Source organism: Antechinus flavipes, chromosome X, assembly GCF_016432865.1.
Source record: "Antechinus flavipes isolate AdamAnt ecotype Samford, QLD, Australia chromosome X, AdamAnt_v2, whole genome shotgun sequence".
NCBI classification, from domain to species: Eukaryota; Metazoa; Chordata; class Mammalia; order Dasyuromorphia; family Dasyuridae; genus Antechinus; species Antechinus flavipes.
In genome coordinates, this window is record NC_067404.1 from 17,849,039 (window position 1) to 17,872,632 (window position 23,594).

The 23,594-nt window shown below is 37.7% G+C and overlaps 1 protein-coding gene across 1 annotated transcript in view; it reads right to left on the minus strand.

The window, feature by feature from the left end:
- Positions 1-23,594, minus strand: part of LOC127543233 (CCR4-NOT transcription complex subunit 7-like) — a 204,213-nt gene that overhangs the window by 93,334 nt on the left and 87,285 nt on the right. The window lies entirely within an intron of this gene.

The window sequence follows — 23,594 nt, forward strand, 5'->3', positions numbered from 1 at the left end:
GAAAAAGAAATAGAAGAGAAGGCTGGGGAGAAGGTTACCTTGTTGAGAGACATGTTGAAGTGATATAGCCAGGTGGGAAATGATAGGAAATATCTGAGCTTCCCAGTCCTGATCAACTTGTTCATTCCAGTATAATTCTTCTGGGAATGATCCTTTCTTATAGGCAAAGACATGAGTTATATATAGAGTGTCCAATTGTTGAACTTAGAGGAGACATTTGCATACAGTGAGGTTCCTCAATTGATCATTTAATTGGTAAACTGTCTCTGGCCTGACTACACAGTAATCAGTGAAGAGAAGCGTATCCTTTGTGGAGGACCACTTAAGCAGTTTGAGAACTGTCTGGAGTTCTACCATGAGGTAGACTAGATGATTCTGTGGGGGGGATCATATGGATCTATCTATTGACTGTACTGCTGTGACATTCCAATGAGTTTGACCATGTTTAAGGAAATCTGTGCCATCTGAGAGCCAAGCATCTCCTGCTTCTGGGAGCTCAGCAAATCAAGGGCCCCAGGTTGCAAAGGGGGGAATTTCCCTGGAGGTCCACCAAGACTAGCTTCTGTAGCAACCTGAGGCTAAACAAGGGTCTCATGTAGGTGGCTAACTTCCTTTGGGCCAGGCCTGGCTTAACTTTGAATAAATCGCTTCTATCTAATGATAGATGATTCATGGATTCCACCTGACTTGAAGAATTTGGCATTAGTCAGTGAAGGATTTTCTAGCCAGGTAGTGCCTAGAATGTCTCCAGTCAGCCTCTCAGTTCCCACTAAGGTCCAGGAGCAAGAAGGACTGTCTAATTCAGCATGGTTCCATTCAGTGTTGGAGTCTAGCCCCCTGAGAGCATTGCACTCTGGTGCCATCTTGTGGCCAGAGATTATATACAGCGTTAGTATCATTAATTAGCAATTTGTCTTCATTTTTTCCATTTCTTTAAATTTATGTAATAAAACAAGCTTTTTCAAAACAGTATAATAAAAATCAAAAAGATAACTGCAAATCTACTATGCAAAACATGCTATTCCTTTCAAATATGCAACTAAATTATCATATAGGTTTCTTTTTTTTTTCTTTTCTCCCCCACTTTCTGACCTATAAATGTTGACCATTAGACAAAATAAGGTATCTAATATATATGTAAAATTATTCTATACATACTTCTATTTAGCAGTTCCTTATCTCAATTTAGAAAGCATTCTTCTTCATGTCCTTTATAATTAATCTGAGTATGTATAATAGTCAGAATAACTTATTTATTCAAAGTCGTTCTTTAAATAAATGTTCTCTTGTTTCTGCTCATTTCAGTTTTCATTATTTCACACAAATTTTTCCATGTTTTATCTGAAATCATTGAGCTCATCATTTACTAAAAAACAGTAGTTTTCCTTCATAATCATCTACCACAACTTGTTCAGACATTCCCCAAAGGATGGCCATTTCTGATATCCAGTTCTTTGCCACCACGAAGAGTTGCTATAAACATTTTAAAACATAGAAGTTTTTTTTTTCCTTTTTTCCTAATCATTTTTGGAAATAGACTAAATAGTGGTATTATTGGGACAAAGGAAATAGGTAGTTTAGTAACTCTTTGAATGTAAGTATAGCTTGCTCTCCAAAATGGTCGCATCATTGTTCAATTCTACCAACGATGAATTAGTGTTCCAATATTTTTTTACATCCTCTGCAACACTTGTTATTTTCCCCTTCTATCATTTTAGCCAACCTGGTAGATGTAAAATGATATCACAAGGTTGTTTTAATCTATATTTCTCTAATCAGTGATTTAGGGTATTTTTTCATATGATCATAAATTATTTTGAAAACCACCTTTTCATATCTTTTAACCATTTATCAATTGGAGAATGATTTGTATTCTTACAGATTTGACAAAATATTTATATTTTTGAGATATCAGACTTTTATCTGCTCAACTGTCTTTAAATTTTTAAGTTAATACAAAGTTATCCATTTTTTACACCTAATTTTGCTCTTTCTCTTGTTTATTCATAATTTGTGGACCTACTATGTTTGATAAGTAATATGTTCTATGTTCTTCTAATTTTCTTGTAAACTACCTCTTTATATATAGGTCATGTATACATTTTGAACTTTTCTTGGTAAATGGTGTGAGATGTTGATCCATGCCAGTTTCTGCCATATGCTTTCTAGTTTTCCCAAGTATTTTTTTTTACTAAGTAATGAATTCTTATCCCAAAATCTTAAGTTTTTACACTTGTCAAATACAAGGTTATTATGTTTATTTGCTGCTGTAAATTGAATGTCTACTCTTTTCCATTGATTTACCTTTCTATTTCTTAGCCAGTACCAGATAATTTTGAATTCTGGTGCTGCAAACCTTCTTCCTTTATACTCTTTCTCATTATTTCCTTTGACATTTTTTTACTTTTTATTTTTTCCAAATGAATTTTGTTATTTTTTTCTAATTTGGTAAAATAATTTTTAGTAATTTAATTGGGATAGCATTGAAAATATAAATTAGTTTGGGTAAAATTGTCATTTTTATTATATTGGCCCTGCCTACTCATGAACAAATATCTCTCTCCTTATTTAAATCCGATTTTATTTGTTTAAAAAAATTTATATGTATAATTTTGTTTACATAGTTCCTGGGTTTGTTTTGGCAGGTGTACTCCCAAAGCAGGGGTCCTCAAACTTTTTAAATAGGGGGCCAGTTCACTGTCCCTCAGACCTTTGGAGGGCCTGACTATAGTAAAAACAAAAACTTTGTTTTGTGGCCCTTTAAATAAAGAAATTTCATAGCCTTGGGTAAGAGGGATAATTATCCTCAGCTGCCGCATCTGGCCCGCGGGCTGTAGTTTAAGGACCTCTGAACTCTAGAGTTATTTTAAATGAAGGGTTTTTTGTTTGTTTGTTTGTTTTTTACTATCTCTTCTAGTAGAGCTTTGTTTGTGATATATAGGAATGCTGATGATTTGTGTGGATTTACTTTTTATCATGCTACTTCTTACTAAAATTTTTAATTACTTTTTGAGTCTTTAGTTGTTTTGATTATTGATAATAATCATAAAACAGAGGTAGCAGCATTTGTAATGCCTCCTTTTCAGGGTTATTAGAACAGCCCAATCCTAACCATGAGCCTTCAAGGTAACTTCAGGGTTTTCTCATCACTGTCTAATTTGGGGCCTCCTGTATCTTCCTTTTCAGGGACAGGGGAATATAAATTGGCTTTTTATCACAACAACTTCACTTATAAAAACTAGCACTACCCTATCACTCACTGCCAGTCCTTCCCCTGATGACCTTAGACTTAAATGTTGAGGATACTTTTAGCTCCAGATTTTTGATCCCGTGACCCTGGTGACTGGAAGGATGATGGTGCCTTCAATAGAAAAACAGAAGGTTGGATTTGGGGGAAAGATCATGAGACCCTGGGCTTGCCTGGTGATGTATGTATGGCCTCTGGGCTTGGTTGCTTTCCTATTTCCTTGGGCTTACCTGTTGGCCCTTCTCTCAGATGGCCACCTCTCATCCAGCTAGAAGAGCACCACCCTTGCCTTTACCAGATCCTCAGGGCAGGGATAGATGATCCACGTGGCTGGCAGTTTTGGGAGCTGATCCATCAACTCTGCCCACACTGTCTGTATTAACCTGGACAAGTCACTGAAGCTCTAGATAACTCTCCAAGAGTATAAAATTGCTGAAAAGTTGTCCAATACATTATAGAGAAGGATTTTCTTTCTCTGGGAATTCCTCATATCATACATTAATATCCTATCACTATTGTTATCCTAACAAGCACCCTTCTCTTAGCTGCTTGGGCTCACTCAGGTACTCCAGGCCCCCTGGATAGTGGTCATCTTGGAGACGTGCAACATCTTATGACCTATGAGCATCTTCAGCCCCTTCCTGAAACTCCACTTCTCAACTCTCAGGCTCCCCAGCTGCTCCTGCTGCCCAGTTTCCTACAAGAGGCCCAATCAGCTGCAAACAAGCAAGTCTGCCTTTAAATTACCAGTTGTTATGGTTCCACGTGGACCCTTTTTGAGCATTCTGGCAGAAATTTGGTTCAGACCAATGTCTTACATAGCCATCAATTTAGTTATCTGTCCTAGAATTTTTTTCCAGCAATCTAAGCCACGCTCAATGGCTTGGAGTTTGCAGGTGCTATTATCTCCTTTTTCTGAAAATTCAGGAGAACTGGAGAGGTCCTCTCCAGTACTAGTACTTCTGGTCTCCACAAGCATTCCAATGTCACTGACCCTTAGCTCTTCAACCATCACATCTGCAAGTTTTTTCAGTACACAAGGGTGATCTGAATAAATGAGGAAAATAACTGGCCACTGTGGGCCCTTCTGCCTCTGCCTCACAGCACTTCCCATCTCCTCACGTGGCTTTCTTTGCTGCCCCTTATGGACCATTTTTGTTTTATGCTTCCCTGACCAAAGGCCAAGTTCTTGGGCAAAGAAAATGGAATAAAGTCAAGGAGCAACCTCTAAATCTTCCATGAATTATCAGCATCCTAGTCATCTTGTTTTTCCTTTCTTCATAATAGAAGTAAGGGTATTTTTTACAATTCCTTAATTTTTCTACCAGTCTCAGATCCATCTGAACTTCAGAGGGCTTGCCACTATTGGGACAATATGTTGACAAGCCAAAGCTTGTGAGATATTCTTGAGATAGTGTGGGAAATCAGAAAGGACACTGGACCGGAGGTCAGCAGAAAGGTGTGCCTGTGTCCCACCTCAAACACGTCTTAGCTGTGTGACCATAGGAAAGTCCTTTGACCTCTCTGTGCTGCAGTTTCCATACTTGTAAGATGGAACTAACCTTAGTGCTAAGAAGCATTAGCTACTTTGTGTGAGTTACTGGTATGCCCAAATTAGATAAAGTACTAAAGAGCCCTTTGCAAATTTTAAAGGACTATATACATAGGAGTTCTTTTCCCCCTTCCTCATACATGTTATAGGTATACCTTGGGTGGGTTTAGTTCCAGACCACTGCAATAAGTGAATATTTCAAGAGAACCACATGAATTTTTTTTCATTCTTCAGTCCATGTAAAAGTTATGTTTATACTATGCTGTAGTCTATTAATACTATGGGACAATAGTATTATTTCTAAAAAAAAATACACATGTTAATTTTAAAATTCTTTATTGTTAACAACAATCAAAAAACCTACTAACCATCATCTGAGACTCCAATGAGGTGTAATCTTTTTTGCTACTGAAGGGTCTTGCCCCTATATTGAGGGCTGCTGACTGATCAGGGTAGTGGTTGCTGAAGATTGGCAATTTCTTAAAATAAGACAACAATAAAGTTTGCCACATAGGTTGACTCTACCTTTCATTTGAACTCCAAGAGGACATTACAGAGTTTTTAATTAGCCTAATTTCAATATTGTCTTTCTCAGGAAATAACAGGTCTTAGGAGAGAAAGAGGAGAACAACAGGTTGGTACAGCAATCAGAACACATATAATAACATTGTTTCCCATCTTATTATGAGTGAGCTTTATAGGACCCCCAAAAATTAAAATAATAACATAAAGATCATTGATCACAGATCAAATAGAAATAATATAATCATCAATACATAGTGAGTTATTCAATTCTAATACGAAAAACTCCTATTATAACAATGTTAATTAACTCAAATTCAATTCTATCCTATTTAACTCCCTAAAGCAATCATTCATACTTAGTAAAAACATGAGTTAAGTAAATACTGATAAAATTGATGATGGCAGCAAAATTATCTTTACACCAGAAGTACATAAAGTGCTTCCTCACTGATTCTTTAGTTGGTTGATCCATGGTTGGTCACTGTATTGATCAGATTTCTTCTTATATAGTATTCGCCTGGTTCTGCTAACTCCACTGTACCTCAGTGAATCCAGTGACTCTTAAATTTTCACCTTGACCTGTTTTGCAGGTCAGTTATTTTGGTATTAGATAAATAACATTTCTTTTTACTTTTCAAACTTAATTTTATTCTAAAATTTCTTGCCATCTCATGGAGTCTCCGATTTTGTTTTCAGCGTCCATTGCTGTACTTTTCCTTATAGAAATTTTACTTCAGTGTTTACTTTTAGGGATTCATGTTGTCTTTGTGGAAAATTCACTTTTTCCTTTGTGTCTCTATATGTAGTTGTTATGGAATGAGATGTGCAATACTGCTGTTATTTGTTATTTTCTTTGATATACTCATTTCTTCAATTTCAGTTCCCAAATTGATGCTTTGAGAAAGAGACAGCCTTTGCCCTGTTGCTGTATGTTGGAGTGGGCTTATCTTCCTCTACTGGTATTGCCCCAACATCACCTGGGTTTCTGTGCTGACCTCCATTTCCTGGTGTTAAACCCACTTGGATCTTTAACCTTCAGAGTTCTGGATCTTTAGTGCCCATCTTTGGACCCTCAGGATCAAGTATTAGGGTCCTCAGTGCCCTTGTGTAAATATTACAGCACAGTACTGGTTGTGGCCCACTGCCTTCCCGGAGGCTTCCAAGGGGCTCCTCCCTTAGGGCTCAACATCCTAGGCTTTCTCCAAGAAGACTCTTACACCACTGTGTCCCAGAGTCTCACAAGCTATATGTGTTCCTTGATGTTGGATAGCTGGGAGGCTGCCTCAGGCTACACTTGTTGGTCACAGAATAGGGTGGCTGGTCAGGGTCGGGATGCTGCTGGTGGCTGATTGTGTGCATGCTTGTTGTAGATGTCACATACTGTTTCTTCTCATGGGGTCTTTTGATCTTTTTTTGTTCTGTGTGCAAAGGGAAGATTTTGTTCCATTCGTTATATGGAAGCTGGGCAGTGTGTCTACTTCATGGGCACCCATGCTGGCAAGTATGCTGATTTATTATGTTCTAAGACCTCTTCTAGCTTTGATATTTGGTATTTGAAGGTCGTTTCCAGCTCTGACATTCTAGGTCCTAAGGGCCCTTCTACCTGTGACTATGCCCTAAGGTTCTTTTGGGTTCTGATATTCTATGTCTTAGGGTGTCTCAAAGCTGTAATACTCTCCCTCCCCATTTTGGCTCTGATATTGTTCTGAGATCCCTAAAGGGATCACAGACTAAAGTCTGTGACACTGTGTCACAGAATATCCCTTCTAGGTGGGGCACTCTTCATTCTAAGGTACTTCCCAATTCTGACATTCAGTGTTTTAAGGTTCCCCTGAAGTCTGACATTGTTCTATGCAGAGAACATTAGTAGAGTGAACTCCTTTGTGTTGGAACACTTTGCACATTCTGTATGGACGTTTTTATTTCTGAAGTCTCCTCCCCCAGTTATGATTTTCTGTGTTCCTTCTAACTCCGACATTCTATTTGCAAAAAGCCCTCCCAGCTCTGACATAAGATGTTCTAAAATCCCTTCCAGTGAGACCACCGAAGTTCTAAGGTCTCTTCCACTTTTAATATTCTAGAGTCAAAGATCAAACCCAAATCTGACGTTCTATTTGTAAAGGTCTCTTCTTGTTCTGACAATCCATGTTCTAAGCCCCCTCCAGACTTTGACAAATGGATTGTAAAGGCCCTCCAATTTGTTCTAAGTTCACCGTCAGCTCCAATACTGTGTTCTAATGACCCTTTTATTGTTTCTGTGTTCTAAAGTGCTCACTAATTCTGATATTCTTTACTCTGCTTTTCATTTTTCGGTTTATATATTTTGAAAGACCCCTTCTTTCCCTATTCTTGCAATTTATGTAAAATTGGAGTTTCTTGTACTTCAGTCATCTCACTCTTCATGACCCCATTTGGGGTTTTCTTGGCAAAAACACGAGTGGTTTGCTATTTCTCCTTTTCCAGATGAGGAAATGGAGGCAAAGAGGGCCTTGTTCAGAGCCACTCTGAGGCCAGATTGAAACGCAGAAAGACTCCACTGTACCACCTAGCAGTTCCCAAAGTGCTTGATACTCCCAACCCAAATTTGGAAGCTCATTTATGGCTTGTTCCATTTCTTTTACTATGATTGGGCTATTTTAATGCTCTATTTTTTGTTCTGTGCATCTGGTGTTTTATAATTTTTGCAAATATTTATCCAATGATCAGATATGTTGGCAAATACCAGAACAAAAAAGTTCTCATCATTTTCTCCGTGCTATTCTCTCATTTGTGATTCTGGCATTTGCTTTTCCTTTTTCAAAAATAATCACAACCACCAATAATTTGGCTATTTCCCTATTGTTTGTTTGAAGCACCCTGCCACTGTCACTATTTCAATTTGACTCTGCAGATCATCAGAATTTCTCATTCTAAGAAGCGGCTTCTTTCCCAGTATGGTTTTTTGGCCGCGTGTTTTCTTGCTCTTTCCTTTTACTGATGAAAGTGTTTAGGAAGACAAGGGGTACCCACGGAGGTCGAGCTTTGTGGAGTCCCCTAAATTGTGGGCACACGCGGTCTCCCCCTTGTCATGATTGTACTGGATGAAAAGATAGACAGTTTCAGCGAGTTGCCCCGTTATCCCCGCCCCGGGTTCTCCGTGATTACACTGTGCGGGGAGGGGGAGTACAGGAAGTGGAACTCCTTTCTCAGGTAACCCTGCCCAGATATTCCAAAGGCGGCCTCCATCTGATCACTATCGGGTGGGGTTCACACGGGGTCCCAGGAGCAGCTTTCCTGGCCCCCGGCACGCGCGAGTCCGGGCACACCCTCGGCCCCACCCCCATACGCCCCGCGAACAGACAGCTGAGCCGCAGCTAGTCCCGGCCCCTCCCTCCTCTCGAGGCTCCGCCCCCTATCCTGCCGTAAGCTCCGCCTCCGGATCGCACTTCACTGGCCCCTGCCCCCGAGTTCTGTTTCCGGTGCTTCTAGCGTCAGCGGGATCTGTTTTCCTCCCCGTCCTTACCCGGGTCCACCTTTTGGTGGAAAGGAACTCGGGCTTTTCTACCGGTGAGAGACCCGAGCCCTTGCCCTAGGAGCGGAGGGAAGCATAGCTTCGGTCCCAAACCATCACCCTAGGGCCCGTGGCCCAGTCCTCCCATCCCCACTAGAGGTCGCAGGCCTCTGCTCTCCTCCCACCCACCAATAGGCGGTCAGCCCCGTCCCTCTCTTTCATTGGCCGAGATAAACCGAGCCTCCTGACATGTCAGCGCATGCCTCATTCTCCACTTTTGTCTGATGCTGCTCTCAAACGTTCTTCCGCCTCTCCCCGGTCATGATCCTCATTTTCCAATGGGCGGCTCTCTCTGCATCTGTATGCGGTTGTGGGAGTGCGCGTGTGCGAGTATGCGAGCTGTGTGTATGTGTATGTGTGTGTGTGTGTGTGTGTGTGTGTGTGTGTGTGTGTCTGTGTCTGTCTCCCACATTTCCATCTCTGCGCATGCGCCCCTACACACCACCTCTGTTGTATTCTGCTCTTCTCACTCCTTACCCCCCTCTTACTCCCCAGCTAGGATCTATCTTCCTGCCAACGCCTCTGGTACCCCCGCAGGTGGCCCAAAGTTGGGAGCTCGTGGTTCCCTCCATCCCCTTTCTCTCTGGGGCTGAGGGGAAGAGGGTCAGAAACCAGGAGAGGAGCCAGTATGGGAAACCATCCTTCCCAGTCATTCTCTCGGGACTTTCATTCAATTGTATATTGATTTTTGGTCAATCCTCCCCTGCCAGACACCTCATAAACGGGACATTCCCAAGTACATCATCAAGCAGTTTAAAATGGGGGTTATGCATGAACCTGCAGACCTCTTCCTTGTATTACTTTAAGTCCATAATCAGTTTTAATAGTTGTTCATAATAATACTTTTCAAAGGTGTCTGTGCCCTTTCCTGACTGCATTTGTACCTCCCTTAAAAAAAAAAAGTATCAATCACTCTCGTTTTTTCCCCCTTCCTGCACTTCCTATCTCCCCTTGACCTTTCACTCCAAGTCAACTCCATTAGAAAAGAACCATAAAAACAGAACTTTCAGCAGATAGCTATACTCAAAGAAAATAAATCCCCACATTGGTCATATCTAAAAATGTTATGTTTTATTCTGGATCTTGAGAATATACCCCTTTTGTGTCAGAAGCTGGATTAAGTGGAATTGGCTATTGATCAGAGCTCTAAAGTCCTTAATGCTGCAAAAACCATCTCTTTTACCAATTTTGCCCTTTCTTTTGACGCCCGTTAATCAGGGAACTGGATACAGAAAGAGACTAGTTTTTTTATAGCTCTCCATTTTAAATAACTGATAAGAGATAAAGGGTAGTTCTCCTCTAAAAGTTGTAACTGATTTAACTGACTTTTAAAGATACTTTTTAAGAAAAATCTATAACAAAATAGATGTTTTTGCAAAAGTTTTTATCATCCCTTCCTCTGGTTACCACCTCCCTCCGCAATAGAACAATAGCAACAATAACAGAATAAAACTCTAAAAATTGTTACACATGATCTAATAGGACAAATTCCTATTCTGGTCAAGTTCTGATATACATATGTCATTCTGAATTTTCTGCCTATGAGCTCTCTTGGAGGAGCTGTGTGCCATGATTATCTGCAGCCCTCTGAAGTTTAGTTTATCATTACATTAATCAGAATTCTAAGATCTTTAAAAGTTGCTTATTTTCTGGAATGCCACATATATCGTTCTTCTACTTTTGTTCTCTTTTCTGACTATCTAATCAAAACCTTCCCTGTTTCCTCTGAAACTCTCTGATGTAAGATGCCTTACATCTTATAGAGCCAACTATATTTCAATATATTAAACACCACAGTTTGTTTAGTCATTCCCCAATAGGTGGATACTCCCTTAGTTTTCAGTTTTGGACTACGAGGGAAAAAAACTGCCATAAATAATTTTGTATATGGGTCCTCTTGTAATAGGCCTAGTAATGCTATAGGTTTGGTTAAAATGTATGCATAGTTTATTAACTTTGGAGGACAGTGGTTGGACCAATTCACATCTCCAGCAACAGTATATTAATATGCCTATTTTCCCATTACATCTCCATTCCACTCCATTTTGTCCTTTCTACCTTTTCATTTTTTTTGATTCTGATGAGTCTGAGGCAGAATCACTGATTCCCAAATTGAAACATTGGTATTTCTTTAATTATTAGTAATTTGGAGCATTGTATCATATGATTATTGATACCTTGAATATCTTCTTTTGGAAACTTCCTGTTGTGCCATTTGACCATTTTATCTCTTGGAGAATGGCTCTCACTCTGTAAAATTCAAACCAATTTTTATATATCATAGATATGGAACACTTAACAGAAAAATTTACTGCAGTGATCTTGCCACTTACACATTTCCTTTCTCATTAAAATGTGTTAGATTAGCTTATGCAGAACTTTTTTGACTTTACATAATCAAAATTGTCCATTTTTATGTTGGGATCTTTCCTATTGCTTGTTTTGGCCAATTAATTATTGAACATTTAGTAAGCACCTACTATGTGTCAGGCACTATGCTAAGTCTGAGGATATAAAAAGTCAATAAATAGGTACTGCTTCCAAAGAACTTACAATCTAAAAGGGGGATTTAATATGCAAACATATATACAAAACAAATTATATACAGAGCAGACAATAACAGAACAGAAAGAAGGCACTAGAATTTAGAGAGGTGGAGGAAGGCTTCCAGTAAAAGATAGAATTTTATTTAGAATTTAAAAGGAAGTCAGGGAAATCATTCATGTGAATGGAGACACTGGAGGAAAGAGAAAATGACCAGAGCAGAGAGATGGAGTGTCTTGTTTGTAGAAGATCCAGGCCAGTGTTGCTGGGTGGAAGAGTATGTGTTTAAAGAGTAAAGTGCAATGAAACTGGTAAGGTAGGGGGGGATTTCTGTTATAAAGGGCTTTGAATGTCAAACTGAGCATTTTGAATTTGATTCTGGAATTGATATAGAGCCTCTGGAGTTTATTGAATATGCTGGTGACATGGTTGGACCTGTGCTTCAAGAATATCACTTCAATGGTGTGGTAGGCAAAAGATGAAATGACTGAGGAAAACAAAGGTTCGAGCTTCAGAGCATATGAATTTATTAAGCAATGCACAACAATTGTCCAACAAATCTGGATGAGGCCCCTTCCTCAGCTTAGGGCTGAACCCAATACAAGACTTTTCTACATTAAAAACAATTAATCAAACAAGGCAAATTAATGAAAAGAAAACAATGCAACACCAGATAATCTAATTTCTAACTGGTTCTAAGATGAAGGACTTTCCAAGTTGGGGAGAGAGTGAAATGGTACAATCCTTGAATTCAGATAAAGTGGTAGTTGTCCCACTTCCCCAAGATGTCTGGAGACAATCAAAAGAACTTGGAAACAATTAGTATGGGTTACTTGAGATGTACAATTGTGAGAAAACTCCTTGCATCAGTCTTTGGGTCTGGCTGGCTTTCTGGTCAGCATAATCTAGTTCTTCCATGAAGGGTCTTTAAGCAATAGGTAGCAGTGGTCCGGCTTCCTGATCACACAGGGTTGGGTTCAAAGAGTGGAATAAGGTTTTCTCCCCAAATCCCACTAATAAATAAAGATTTCTCACAGGACAGAATTTAGACTAGCCCCATAATTGAGACATAAGATGAAGTCACAATTCCCACAATTAACTACTTGCTCTCCTAATTCTCTCAATTTCCTCAATGGCAGAATGGAGAATGACTTGGATTGGGGAGAAATTTGAGGCATGCCAAGCCACTAGCAAGCAATAATGTTGGTGTGTGGTGGTGACAGCCAATGGTGGCGTTGTCAGAGAAGGGAGTGTGTTAGAGAGATAGGTACAAAGGTGCAATTGTCGGGCTTTGGCAACAGATTAGAAATGGAGTAAAATGAGAAAATAGTGAGGAGGGAGCATGACTCCTAAATTGCGAGCCTGGAAGGAAGATGTTAACCTCTACAGTAACAGGAAAAGTGTGTGGGGGGTGTCATTCTGGGCCTTCTGGGGTTAAAATGCTTCCTGGAAATTCAATCTGAGATGTCTGAAAATAGTTGGTGATCAACAGAGAATTTGGGGCAAGATAGGTAGATTTGAGAGTTACTTATCACAGCTTGTTTAAGTCAACCTAAATTTGTTTAAGTTTAACCTAAGACCTAAAAGGCCTTCCTGTTTTTCTCATTTTGGGGTCCATAACTAATTTCAGCTCTTCAGATTTCAGGGCACTTTTTATCAAATGTGGTTTTAACAAACTAACTCTTGCCTTTGAGTTAATTGAGCATTGTAGCAACTGCGTGTTTGCTATAATAATACATATATTGTATATCTGATCTATTCCGCTGATCAAGCTCTTTCTTTTTTCAGCAGTACAAAATTATTTCAGTAGTTACTACTTTGTACCATACTTTTGTTTCTCCTACTGATAGAACCGCTTCTTATGACCCTTTTAGATTATTAAATTTGAAGTTCTTGACCTTTTGTCCCTCCACTTGTATTTCATTTTTATTTTTTCTAACTCCATAAAATAATACATTGGAAACTGGTTTTATAGGGTGTTAAATACCATAGTTTAGGTAATATTATCTATTTAGTTATATTTGCTTGGCCTATACATGAGCACTGCAATATATTTTAAGTTATTTGAGTATGCCTTTATTTCTGCAAAAGTATTTTATGCTTGGATTTAATTTCTGGGTGCTTCTTGGTGGGTACAATCCCAAATATTTTATAGCTTCTGTAGTTAATTTGAATTCTCCTTGTAGATCTTCCTGATAGGTTCTGTGAGCATCATCCTACACTGCTGCTAGTTTCCAGGAATTGATCTCATATCCTGCAACTTTACTGAATTTATTTAGTGGTTTCATTTACTTTTTGGTTGATTCTGTAGGGTTGCCAATATAAATAATATTGTTTGCAAAATCATGGGAGAGTGGGCAAGCTGCTTCTCCCCATGTATCAGGCATCCATGAGACAAATTTATAAGGTTTTTCATAAGTTCATGATCAGAATTACATGTCAGGTTATAGATCAAACTACTTATAAGGCTCACAATGGACTAATTTTGGAAGGGGAGATTTATATGCCACCAATGTAACCAAGAGAACTTAAACATAACAAAAATGATCATCCATATTAAGTCTCCTTTTATCCTGGTAATCTACTCCCAACATCCATTTAATTAACACATTTTGAATCCCAGATGTTCCATGTAGTCAACTGGTCCCTGGATCTCTTCTTTTGGACATTCTAGAACTAACATCATTCTCAGGACAACTCTGAAGGGGACTATGCTTCTCTGGTTCCAAGTCACTTGTGCAGGTTCCTAGATAATTCTCCTAGAAATAAGACAATGTAATTTAGTACAATCTCCTAAATTTGGTTCTCCAAACTCAAAACTTCAGATAACTCTGGTTTGTTTGTTTATTTTTTAAATATGCCATTTGCTGTTTTTATCTTTACCTAAACCCAGTACCCGATATAAGAACCTTAAAAATTCATAAGGATCTAACTGTCAAGTAAACTCTTCTGCCTTTTAAAATTATCAAACAGATAATTTAAAATGGGGATTAATTTCATTTTCTTTACAGTTCTTAATACAATTTTATATGTAAAATCCTTAGTCTAAATTAGAGAGCTTATTACGAAAGCATATCCAAAGCCTGAATTTCCAGAGTGGATGCATTTGAAAACCAATGTGTATATAGTTCTTAGAGAAAATAGCCTAATCCTGTTTCTTTCTCAAAGTTTATTATTCTATTTAATTAAAATACTTTTGCATTATATTTTTGTTTTATTTCCTTGTCTAATTCCCTTTTTGGAAAATATAGTCCCTGTTTTAAAATGTGACCACAAATACAAGTTAAAATTATAAAATTTTTCATATTTGCATCTTATGATACTAACTCAGAGATGTTTCAGTATCAATCTCTTTATTAATAGATTTAGTATTGGACTTACAAAACTTATACTACTCACTTGCCTTGATTATAGAAATTTGCTATGAAGGGAAAAAAAGGGCACATAGTTTTAACAATGTTATACCATAACAGGGGGAAAACTCTTTTACCTCTATTTGATTCTAGCAATGAGTTATATCTGACAATCCATTATGTAGTCACAGGGTATCAAAAACAAGGCTCAGGATTAAGCAGAGGTGGGAGGGAAGAAGGGGAGGAGGGGAGGGAATTTCCTATTCAGAAAGGAAAAACATAATGGAAAAACTGAGTCAAGAGGATCCCATTTACTTTAGGTCATGCCAAGGTCGGCTCCCAAACTTTTCCCAGTCATAGAGGTCCCCTTTACCAGTTCTTAGACTGCAGAACATGTCATTTTCCCTTATTGATTTCATCATAATTCAGACAATCGTCCATATAATAATCAAAACTCAAAAGAATATCAAATTAGACCTGAGGATTTTTACCTCAAATTGCAAAATTTCACTAATCACAACATAATTTGAATATCTTTATTCATGTTTCCCCAACAGTTAATATTTCATTTATTCTCACTTATAAATTGAAACTAACCACCTTCTGGGGTTACAGACAGATGGAAATATCTGATAACTAACTCATATGAATGTATTGAAGTTACATCTTTAAATCACCCTAATATAGTTTGATAATTTTTATGATAGCCAAAACTTTTTAAATGAAAACTTACTCTTTATTATAGTAAATTTCTTATTATCTGTTTTAAAACAAAATATACTCCATTTAATGCTTTCAAAATATCTAATGTTTTCAAATATCTATTTTCATTACATTCTTTCAAAATTTCAATTCGTAATCTAATAGCATTTAGATTAAAAAAGTTACTTGCCTAATTGCATTTCTGATGTAATCTCCCAAATTTCACGATATAAGAGAATTTTGAAATACAATATCAACATATACAATACCCTGTATTTAAACATGAAACAGAACATATTAAAAGTCAGTTAGATGTCAATTTAGCCAAATTCATTTCCAAATTGTCCCAGGTTAAAAAAAATAATAATCTTCACATGTTTGGTGTTTTAAACTAAACACATCTAAAATCTGCTTTAGCATTATCAAGTAGAGAACAATTATATCAATTAAAGACATAATAATAATATTTGTCAAGATTTACATAGTGCTTACTATATGCCAGTCACACTATTAAACATTTCGTAATCTCTATATCAGTTGATTTTTACAACAGCCCTGAGAGGTGGGTGCCATTATTATTTTCCTCTGTACAGATTAGGAAATTGAGGCAAGCAGAGATAAAATTACTTGCTTAAAATCACACAGCTAATAAATTTCTGAGACCAGAATACAATTCAGGTTTTCCAACATTTTTCTCCTGGTACCTTTGTTTGAGAACCTGATCTGAGATGAGAGAAATTAACAGGGTCAGAGGAGGAAATTCTCTGAAATGGGGAGTCACAAGGGGCTTAACTAGAGGCAGCTATTTAAGTTTCAGCTAAATGGTAAAATATAAACTACATACTCTTTTATTTTCAAATAATATTTTTCCCAATTACACATAAATACAAATTTTAGTATACATGTTAAAATATTGAATTACAAATTTTCTCCCTCCCTCCTACCCTTTCCCTTTCCCTAGCATGGCAAGCAAATTGATATATGTACAGTTATGTAAGAAACAGACCAAATGGAGGAAAAAAAAATAACAAAATGAATAGTATGGCTTCAGTTTATATTCAGACTCCACAAGTACCTTCCCTTGATGTGAATAGAACTTTTGAAACGAGTCCTTTGGGATTGTTTTAGATCACTATGTTTGTAAGGGGCCACAGATAGTGGGGAAGCTTTGGGTAAGTTATAAGACCCTTCAGCCCAGAGGGAACCTGCTGACAATGTCTGCTTTGGCTCCCCACCTCTCTTTGATGTTCTTACCCTTTCTGAGAAGTCAGGGAGGGCGTGACCACCTGTGTTCTACTTGAAACAAGGGATACTTACAGTAAAGAGAGGAATTTATATATTAATAGCAGAGTGCTTATAGTTAACACATGTGCCGTGTGCTGTGATAATGTGGTGATGTAATGGTTCTGCAACTGGCACATGCTCAGTGTGCTATAGTGATGTCATCATACTAAGATATTTAAGGGCTGAGAGGACTTGAAATAAATGGACTCCATCTTTGACCATCCTCATGGGTCCCCTGCTTTCATCACTCCTCCACTGAGACCAAGGACTCGGGCTGGTCCCAAGATCCTCCAGAGAGCTACTCTGGATGGTATATTTTGGCACCCCAGCATGGGGGCTCTAAAAAGAATAGTATATTTTGGCACCCCAATTTGGGGGCTCTAGAAGGAACACTACAATGTTCGTGGGAAGAGCTAAGTCATTCACAGTTTTTCATCCTACGTTGTTGCTGTTACAGTGTACCATATTCTCATTGCTTGGCATACTTCATTTTGCATCAGTTGACATAAAATTTTCCAGGTTTTTCTGAAATCTGTTGGCTCGTCATTTCTCATAGCACAATCATATTCCATTACATTCATACATCCCAATTTGTTCAGTCATTCCCCAATTGATGGGCATCCTCCCGATTTCCAATTCTTTCCACCACAAAAAGTGGTGGAAACACTATTGTTTTTATTCAGTCCATTCCTCTACTTTTTAATCTCTCTGGGATATAGACCTAAGAGTATGCACGATGTAATTGCCCTTTGAGGATAGTTCCAAATTGTTCTCCATAATGGCAAATTTTTAAACAACTACATAATGGCAAATTGTGGAGTTATTTAAAAATTTACTCTGGGATTGCTTTCAAACGAGCTGCCTTCCTTCTGTTACAAGTGAAAGATAAAATGACTGAGGAAAACAAAGTTTTGATCTTCTGAGCATATTAATTTATTAAGCAATACATGCTAATTGCATTATAAATCAGAACCAGACCTCCACAGCTTAGGTCTGGACTTTGAATACAGGGGGGAGACAGACTTTGGTATATTAAATACAATTCATCAAATAAGGCCAATTAATTAAATGGAAACAATCTGATTTCTAATTGGATAAAAGATTAGAGACCTTTCAAGGGGTGGGTGGGGAGAATGAATAGGTGCAATTCCTTGAATTCAGAAAAGGAGGTGTCTGTCTCACTCCCTAAGGATGTGTAAAGAATCAAGGGAACATGGAAACAATAATTAATTGATCAGCATGGGGGTCAGTTTTCAGTTAAGACATATGGATTGTGATGTGCAATGGTAAAAAATAAAATAAAGTAAAATAAAATAAAAACTTGCAATAGTCTTTGGACCTGACTTGAGTTTCTTGTCAGTATAACCTTCTTCCTTAGTTAAGGATCTCTAAGTAGCAAGAAAAAGTGGTTCAGTTTCCCATCCATACAGGGCTAGGTTCAAAGAATACAATAAGATTTTCTCCCAATTCCTACAACTGAATAAAGTTTTTTCACAAGAAAGAAATTGGACTTACAACTGAATAGAAACTAAGCTAAGTCCAGAATTGAGTCATAAAATGGAATCAGTGTGGCTCACTCAGTTTCTACAATTAAATATTTGATGAACTAATTCCCTCAATTTTCCCTCTTTTGATTTATGGGGGTCTGGGCAACCTTTTCTCCTCACCATGGATCACTTATTTAGGAAGCCAAACATATATGGTTTTTCATAAATTCATAATCAAAATTATATGTCAGGTTATAGATCAAATTACTTAGAGGGCTCATGGTGTACTAATTTTGAAAAGGGAAATGTAAATGTCCCCAAATTAAGCAAGAGAGCTCAAACATAAACACCATGAAAAATGATCATCAGTATTAAGTTTCCTTTTATCCTCATAATCCATTCCCGGTGTACACTTAATTAGCACATTTTGAGTCCCAGATGTTCCATGTCCCTGGATATCTTTTCTTAGACATTCTGGAATTAATATCATTCTCAAGATAGCTCTGAAGCTTTACTTCTCTGATTCCAATCACTTGTAGAGGTTCCTAAGTAATTCTAGTAATAAGATTTAATACAATTTAGTTCAGTGATACCTTTTCATGTTACTGAAAACAATTTGCGTAACATTAGAATTAGCAATTCTTTGAATGTTTGAATTCATTTGCAAATCCAGCTGAACCTGAGTGTTTTTTTCCCTTCAGAATTTTATTTATGGTTCATTCAATTTTTTTCCTTAAAAAAAAAAAGCTTTTGACAAAATACAACACCTAGTTTTTGAAAACTCTAGAAAGAATGGGAATAAATTAAAATAATAAGTAGTATCTATCTAAAATCAAGAGCAAGCATTATTTGTAAAGGGAATAAACAAGAAGCCTTTCCATAAATATCAGGGTTGAAGCAAGGTTGTCTATTATCACTATCATTACCAAATATTGTACTAGCAATGTTAACTATAGCAATAAGACAAAAAATAAATTCATGGAATTTGTTTTTTTTTCTTCTGATACTGAGCTATTTAAACCTATTTCTTCTTTTGTTTATCTGAGTTTAGAAAAGTAATTCTTCTATGAGCAACCTAAGCCCACTGGTTTTCCCCTTTATATCTACATTTTTAAGAGGGGACATCTTGTACTTGACATAATTTTTTTCCATAACCATAAAGACAGACTGTATGACTGAGGTGATTTGGGACAATTCCAATAGACTTGTGATGGAGAGAGTCATCTGCATCCAGAAAGAGGCACTGAATGTAGATCACAACATAGTTTTTTCACCTTTTTTGTTGCTGTTTGTTTGCTTTTTGTTTTTTCTCAATTTTTTCCTTTTTTGATCTGATTTTTCTTGTGCAGCATAATAGGCGTGGAAGTATGTGTGAAAGAATTGTACATGTTTAACATATATTGGATTGCTCACTGTCTGAGGGGGGGAGGAAGAGAAAAATTTGGAATGCGAGATTTTGAATGTTGAGGATTGTGTTTGGATGTGTTTTGAAAATAAAATGCTACAAAAAAGACAGACTGTATGCCTTGTGAAGCCAGGTGAATAGATGAGGTGACCTCTGGGTTTCCAATTTAAAAATTCATAATGTCCCCTTTTATCTCCAACATTTCAACCTAAGCCAGTTTTTTTTAATGTAACCTCATTAGTCAGAGTATTCTTTTCCTCTGTTTTCTATGATGAGAAGTCTGTTGACATTCAGCAAACATGAAATTGAATTAATACAGAATAGTTAAGGAGTGTCTGACCTGGTAACATCATCCCTGATAACAACCTGTCTCAGTACCCACTAGGTATAATATCCCATTGACTTTTTGAGGCATCTCCTTTCTGTCCCATGTCTTTCCCTTGAATATCCCAGTCCTAGTGGGCCCCACTCATGTGTCTGGCTATCGCTTCTACCCTTCCCTTAATTTTAATTTTTAAAATTTTAAAGTTTTTATTAAATTTTATTTTTTCAATCGCCAAACATTTATTTTCTTTCTCTCCATCTTCTCTGCTTCCATTGTGAAAAAAAAAAACAGAAAAAAAAGAAAGAAGGAAAGGGAGGGAGGGAGGGAGAAAGGGAGAGAGAGGGGGGGGGAAGGAGGGAAGAAGGAAGGAAGGAAGGAATGAAGGAAGGAAGGAAGGAAGGAAGGAAGGAAGGAAGGAAGGAAGGAAGGAAGGAAGGAAGCGAGGGAAATAGGGTGGGAGGAAGGGAAGGAGGAGGGAAGAAGAGAGGGAGGGAGGGAAGGAAGGGGGGAAGGAAGGAAGCAAGGAAGTAGAAAAGGGAGGGAGGAAGGAAGAAAAGAAAAAGAAAAGGTAACTTTTAAAACAAACCTGTATTATTACATGATACAGATGTTTGCATTGACTATGTCCAGAATTGCATGTATCCTTCTATGTATTCAACTGAGCACCTCTCTGTCAGAAGGTAGGTAGCCTACTTCATCAAAAAATTAGCCCTATGAAATCAGGAATGATCCTTGGGTTAGCCAACATTCTCAAGTCTTTCATAATTATTTAAGATAGATAAAGCTGGGGCTCTGTTATTCTCCCCAGCAATATGGCTGGACTTTACTCGGGTTGACACAGAGCTGCCCCTTACCCCAGGATCTCTTCTTGAATATTGTAATACAGAAGCCTCCACAATGGCCACCTACCTCAACAAGTACTGGAAGGAGCTGGTGAGAAGTAACTGATCGCCAAACCAAATTCTGTGTAGTGGCAAGGGTCTGGATCGGGATGCAAAAGTCAGCCCTGCCAGTTCTCAGTTGTGTGATCCTGACCCCATTCTCTTTCCCTCCTGATCCTCAGTTCCCTATCTGTGAAAATGAGCACATGCTAGGTCATCTCTAAGCCCTCTGCCCACTCTTAATGTCTGACCCCTTGGACCAAGACTGAGAGGCCCCTGGAGGTGGGTCAGTGGTGACAGAACTGTTATGTTTGGAGCTAAAGAGCTTGAGCTCAAGTGTAAATCCTGCTCCTTCCTAATTATTTGACCTGAAAAGGACGTCCCTTTCCATCTCTGGTCCTCAGTTTTATATTCCATAAAATGAGACAATCATCTTAGATGGTCTCTAAGAGTCTCTTTGAGCTCCCATATTCAATTATCCTCGGGATTCTTAAACAATGGCTGGTGGATATTCTGGGACTTTTTTTTTCTGGGTCCCTTCCACATAGGAATAAGCATTAAGTTAGGATGAAACGACCTGAATTCAAATGTGAACCTCCTTTTCTGCCTCTGTAAAATGAATGGTTGGCGTTAGATAATCTCATATTTATATAATAATAAGGTTAGTAAGGAATTTTTTTTCTGCTTGAGTAAATGCATGTTTCTCTATGGTCATGAAAATGATATCTTGAGGCGGGGGCTCAGTCTGCCCCAACATGTGTTATGTGTTCTATCAAGATTATTGGGGAAAAAAGTAGAAAGTCATCAACATGCTTCAGTGGGAAGTGGGTGACTAAAGCATGTGCAGCATCTTTCACACAATATTGGACCGTGAAAGAATGTGTTACACAGTCCAAGAGAATGAGTGATGCTTGATCCAAAGAAGCAATAGCAGGTACAAAGGGCCCCTTTTTCATTAATCTACCCATACCCTGACCAGGACATGCACATTCCTCAAAGACTCATTTTAGTGAATAAAATGGGAGAAATCACCTCTTGGTCAAAGGCACAGTGGTAGGTCTACAAAATAATCTCATTCCTAACTCACTCTCCCCTTCCCCCACAATGGACCAAAAACATGAAAGAATATGTTATTCTCATTTTACAGATGAATAAGGAGGCCACGACAGGAGAATGAATGACTTGCCTAAAATCACAAATTAGTAAAAGTCAGAGCTGGAACTGAAACTTATGCACATTGACTCCAAAGTCACTACTCATCCTACTACACTATGAAGAATATGGGACCAGGTCAAACAACTAAGAAGGAACAGGATTTACATTTGAGCTCAAGCTCTTTGGCTCTAAACATAACAGTTCTGTCACCACTGACCCACCTCCAGGGGCCTACCAGTCTTAGTCCAAGGGGTCAGACATTAAGAGTGGGCAGAGGGCCTAGAGATGACCTAGCATGCTCTCATTCAATTTTATAGATGGGGAAATGAGGACCAGGACAGGGAAGAGGTGGACAAATAGATCAAAGCATCTCTAAGTCATGAGATATTTAGTCAATAAGAAGTTATGAAGTGCTTTCTGTTTTCCAGGCACTGTGTTAGACAATAGAGCAAAATGTTTCCTAAACTGGTTGTACTGTTTCACAGTTCCATCAACAATGCATTAATGAGTCCAATGTGTCTATTGTCACTCCACAATCCTTTTAACTTTATTATCATTTTTATAAATTTTCAGGGTATGAGGTGGAATCTCAGGGTCATTTCAATTTGGATTTCTCTTATTAGTGATTTGGAGCATTCTTTCATGTGACTGGGAATTGGAATTCTCCTTTTGAGACCTGTTCATATCCTTTGACTATTTATTGAGGAATGTTTGTTAGTCATAAATATTTATTATTCACTTATATATCTTGAATATCAAACCCTTATTAGAGAAATTTGATGCAAACTCTTTTCCCCCATTTGACCACTTCCCTTCTTATCCTACGTGCTTTAATGTTGTCTCTGCAGAAATGTTTACTTTATGTAATCAGATTTATCTATTTTATATTTTGTAATTGTAATCTTTTGTTTGGTTAAGAATACATCTCTTATAATTTTGATTACATAAAATAAAAAAGATTTTGCTCAAACAAACCTAATGCAACCAAAATTAGAAGTAAAACAGGTAGCTAGGGGAAAATTTTTTACAGAAAGTTTCTCTGATAAAGGCCTGATTTCTCAAATATATAAGGAAGTGAGCTAAATTTATAAAAATAAGAGCCATTCCCAGGTGAAATATCATCAAAGGATGTGAACAGGCAGTTTTAAGAAAAAGAGAACAAAGCCATCAAGAGTCAGATGAAAAAAATGCTGTAAATGATGATTGATTAGAGTAATGAAAATTAAAACAGTTCTGAAATACCACCCAACATCTATTGAATTGATAAACAGGACTTTAAAGGAAAATGACAAATGCTGGAGGGGATGTGGAAAAATTGAAGTTGTGACTTAGTCAAACAATTCTAGAGAACAATTTGGAACTATGCACAAAGAACTATAAAATTGTGCATATTCTATGATCCAGCAATACCACTACTACTTCTGTATCCCAAAGAAATAAAAAAAAAGTGGAAAAGGATCTGTTTGTACCAAAATATTTAAAATAGCTCTTTTTGTGTTGGCAAAAAAATTGGAAATCGAGGGGATACCCATCAATTGGGGAATAACTGAACAATTTATGATATGTAATTGTGATGAAATTCTA